Genomic DNA, 5,332 nt, shown 5'->3' with positions numbered 1-5,332 from the left:
TTCTTATATTTTTCTCAAGTGTATTCTAATTTATGCTGGTTTCGATTATATTAATACTACCAGAATTGTTCCTATCACTACTGAGCGGTAGAGATAGAGAGATAGTCTGTTATATTAGATAGACTGCGGAGGGATACCTCATAGGACACATCATTGCTTATAAATATCTGATTAATACAATTTGGTGAATTGCATGCTTACCTTGTATTACCTTCTGTGTATGCAAGAAACTGATGCGAAGAAAATATAGTTTTATATTCTTCACTTTTGCTATTATTCTTATTTACCTACAAATTCATATCACATATTAGTATAATATTGTCATGTTTTAATGTCTTTAGAGCATTATTTAACTCATATAAAATAAACCTATTGTGCCGTTGTGTACACGATATATAGCAAACCAAGTATATTTCGTCATTAATGATCATTGTTGCAGCACAGCGTATTTGATTATAGTGGATGTAGTTGAAAAGTATTTTATTCTTAAAAGAGGATTATTCCACCTGGACGCTTCTAATCCCAACAGTCATGAAAGGTGTCGTAATTAACGTGAGAAAATACACCAAATTCAAGTTATTGGATTCATATCCCACTTAATACTAGCATATCTATACATCATTCAATTTCTGAATTTGAGAAAAGCAACATAAAAGTACCTAAATTTTACCTTATCCATATAATATTTGCATGGTATGAGTTGGAAGTAGCATTAAAAAGTTCTTACACAGGTTAAATTAGTTTTTTACAGTTGTAAGTCGCAGTTATATCCAACGTATTCAATGCTAGTTCATATACATTTGGAAAAGCTTTGTATCAGATATGCACAGTTAGTTAGCATTCAGCTTTCGGTTACTGATTTCTTTGATTTCGTTCGTTGAGTTAGTCTCTAGTTTTAATTCGTAATAGGTTTGTGTGTCGTCCTTCCTCGTGAAAAATTTACCCTCTCTTTCCACAAATACTTAACTTCACCCATTTCCTTTTGTTCTCTTTTCCTTTCTTGATAACGAAGTTGCTTGTTGAGTTTGATCAAGTACCCAATCTTTCTCCTGAAAACACTCGAATTTTGTCTTATACATGAAGTTACTTCCGAACGATACAACGGAAACGTCAATATAGATTTCAACTGTTACGAACCTTCGCTTCGCTACAATATGTGATCTCATCCCATCTCATCCAGCAAAGTACACATATATGAAGGGAAACGACATCACTGAAAGCTGGTTAAAATCGCATATACTCTTACAGAAGTAAAATAGAAGGAAACATCGATTGCTTTTTCATGGTATATTACAGACGGTCCATCATACAAGAAGCTGTTACAGACAGCATCTTGTGTTATTCAAACAACCAAGAAGATCAACTTGATATAGTTTGTTCACTTACATATCTCCTGAAATTACAACTCAAATCCTCTCATCAAAAGACAAGACCACAATTATTTACAGTGATAGTAAAAGCATTACAGACATCATTAAAAAGCAATATAACAAATACAGTACTTGTTTTAGGTTTTACTCCTATAAGATATCGCGCGTAATATCCTAAATTCCTAACTTTACATTTTGGAATCACAATATATCTAGCAGAGCGCACCTACATGTATCTAGCTATATGCTATTTTCCACTGAATGATAATAGCAGAATTTGAGTTTGTGTTTATAATCTTATAAGTTACAGAAGCTATAAATTTAAATTGTCATTACAGCATTGTACATAACGTGTGTGGAATATAATAATAATCTTATAAATTAGAGAAGCCATGCACTTAAAATCAGCGTTTCATGTCCTCAAGTAGACGTTCTATCGAATTATGCGCACTTTAGAAATACATATATTCTGTAATTAATATCCAAACTACTTACGTCTTAGATTTCACTGTAATTCCCTCCACCAGTGCCAATTACGGAAACCAATATTACATCTTTAGGACACTCTTTAAGACGGTGGCATATCGGTACACTGGATACAAACATAACGCCATTTTCCGTTATAACAAATTCGTATTCTTTTAAAAACAACGTGTTGAACAGCGCCACCTAGTAAAATAGAATTTAAGAATACATTTATTAAAAATAACAAAATGAGAAACAGAAGAAATCGGACATGTATATCGTATTGAGGAACTGAAGTTATAAAATTTGTAGTATATAATTATAACAAAGTATGTCCTCAAGAAATTAGCCACAGAAGTCTACGCCTGCAATTACAAACTTACGATGAGTGCTTTTGGCATAAAGTAATACAACTAGAGAAACTACGCATTAAACATCTCAACTTCATTCATCGTCTAATTTTCCTCATCCGATGCAGAGATAACGAAGTCATCGCGAAAATCATCAAAATCAAATGCATATTCCACACAAACAAGGACTCCAGAATTTATCATAAAATTGAACTAGCTTTTCTAAGAGAAAGAATTACAGTCATTACTAGAGATGTATTAGCATTAATTAGTAATAACACTTTTTCTCTTCATAATGAACTGGCCACATCTCTTCCATCCTACCAATGGAACAACATCGATAGTGTTACATTTAACAAAGCAATAGCGATCTCAGAACAGAAGAAACATACAGTAATTCATAAGTTCAACGTACTCCTTCAGAGGACGGAAATACATAAAAAACAACTAGATCATTCAAACGTAGTTATTAATCTTTCATCGAGAGTCCTAACAAAACAGGAGAATAATCTTTTTCTTAAGGGTTTTAACTTCCCCTTAACCCCACGTTTCCTTCCAAAAATTGATATCATAGCACAAATAGAAAAAGGAATTAGAAATCTACCGGACAACACGACAGATCTTATCCTTATAGAAAGTACAGCTTTACTATTAAAAAGCAGATTACCTCGTAGGAATCTACCTTACAATGAATACGTTTGCCTTAGAAAGTTAAAGGATGACAAAAATATTGTCATAATAAAAGTGGATAAAGGCAACGCAACTGTCGTTTTAAATGCTACAGGATATGATAACAAAATGAAAAGTCTTCAAGAAGATACCAACACCTACAAACTCATAGACAGAGATCCGAAATGGCCTACACACAAAAAACCAAATGAGCTAATAAAAAAGTGCCTCTCTGGATGGAAGAACTTAAAAATACTTATAATCAAAACATCCTTTGATACCAAGAATATATGGTGTTCCAAAGATCTATAAGACAGACATACCTTTAAGACCAACAGTAGATGGAAGAGATTCACCGACTTCCAACTTGGCGAAATACCTCTCCAACATGATCTCACAACATATAGGAAAAACATCTTCCTTCATAAAAAATAGTAAACATTTCATAGAAAAAGTGAAAGATATACATATTGGTCCAACAGACATCTTAGCAAGTCTCGACATTACCAGCTTGTTTACAAACGTCCCGAGACAAGAAATTTTGAATCTCCTAGAAGACCTCTTCCCTTCGGACATCTTGAATCTTTTTAAACATTGTATAAACAATACTTTTTTTACCTATAAAGATAGAATCTGGTAACAAAAAGAAGGATTGGAAATGGGTTCATCATTATCACCGGTATTAGCAAATCTATTTATGGAAAAATTTGAAAACAGTGCTCTTAAGAATTACCATAAAAAACCAGAAATATGGCGACGCTATGTGAACGATATTTTCATCATATTCAGTGGAACGACAGATGAACTTATCAATTTCAAAGATTATCTCAACAATTTGCACAACACCATAAAATTCACTTTAGAACAAGAAAAAGAAATAAAAAACGTCCTTTTCTGGATATTCTATTAGAAGTTTATGAAGAAAGTAAACTCTCCTTCTCAGTATATAGGAAGCCGACAAACGCTGGAGGATTTCTAAATGCGACCTCACACCACCATCCTTCACAAAAAATAAGCTTAATTAAAACTCTTAGAGACAGAGCATACAATATCTCCAGCACACAAGAAAGATGTAATGAAGAACTAAAACACTTAACACAAATCCTCCAACAGAATGTATATGAAACAAAAACCATCTAGAGAATCCTTAAAATGCCTCCAGCTAAAAACAATAAAACACGATTACAAAAACGCAATCTCGCTTCCTTATATCAAAAATGTTACAGATAAGCTAGCCAAATCAATGAACAAACATCACATAAAAGTAGCCTTCCTTCCTATGGAAAAAATCTCAAAATTCCTACATCCACCAAAACCACCTCATCATCCTCTTAAAAAACCAGGAGTCTACAAAATCTATTGCTCTTGCGGGATTTGCTACGTAGGACAGACAGGAAGATCTGGAGAAATACGCATGGCTGAACATCAAAAAGACGTACAATACAAAAGAGAAGAAAAAACGGGTCTTGCTTTCTATACCACTTCTACTGGACACGATGTGCTCTAGCAAAAAACGACGATGTCATACATAGAAAACAACAGTTATATAAGAAAATTTAAAGAAGCTGCTAATATGTTAAAAAATCCAACCTAATGCAATAAAAGTCAAGGTATAATTCTCCATCAAGTCTGGTCAGCTCTAATAAAGAATCTACCTCACTCTGAGCTCGGACTGTAAGAACGAGAACAAGAACACGTGACATCGTCCAGTATTGTTCAACGTCAATAACGGTTTATATCTGCATTTTGTTATTTGTGTTTATGAATAGCCAGACAGTTATGATTTGTATTTATTAATTCTCTTGTTTAAACTTTAAGTTATACTGTTTACCCCCTGAAGATGTAAATCCTACGAGTTACGAAACTTGTCGGGAACTATTATTTCAGTGTTTTATATAACTGAATAATAAATAAATATGGTGTAATCACCGAAATATACCTTTTGAACCAATTAGCCACAGAAGTCTACTCATGCTATAACAAAGTAATTATTTAGTACTAGGCTGAGCATATTACAATGAGACATAAACGGGACATTGAGATTGCAAAACGGGACTGGAGTTATGTAATATTCTGTATTCATGAAAAAGTAAGACGATAAAATAGTTTTATTACATAAACATATTGAGCTTATCATTACTATACAAAAATTTAGCTAGGCGTAGATTGGGACTGTTTTTCAGACCACGATCAAACCATGAATATTTCACCGATGAAGTGATCTTACGAAGCAAGTTTGGTCTTTCAACACCTTAGCATAAAACTTCTCACACTCCATGACACAATTTTGTCTTACAACTAACATAGCCTTTATTGTCTCAACACTCAATCTAGATTTCTCCGTTGACCACATACTGTTCATAACAGAAAATATTCTCTCACCAGGTGCTGCACTTCCTGGAAGACAAAGAATAAACTCTACAATATCACAAAAATCTTCAAAGTCTAGGCATTTTTCGCTCATTTCAGAAAGCATAT

This window comes from Typopeltis vanoorti, chromosome 11 (assembly GCF_054136105.1).
Source record: "Typopeltis vanoorti isolate ZY-2024b chromosome 11, IOZ_Tvanoo_1.0, whole genome shotgun sequence".
Lineage (NCBI taxonomy): Eukaryota > Metazoa > Arthropoda > Arachnida > Uropygi > Thelyphonidae > Typopeltis > Typopeltis vanoorti.
Note: the sequence above shows the minus strand (reverse complement) of the source record.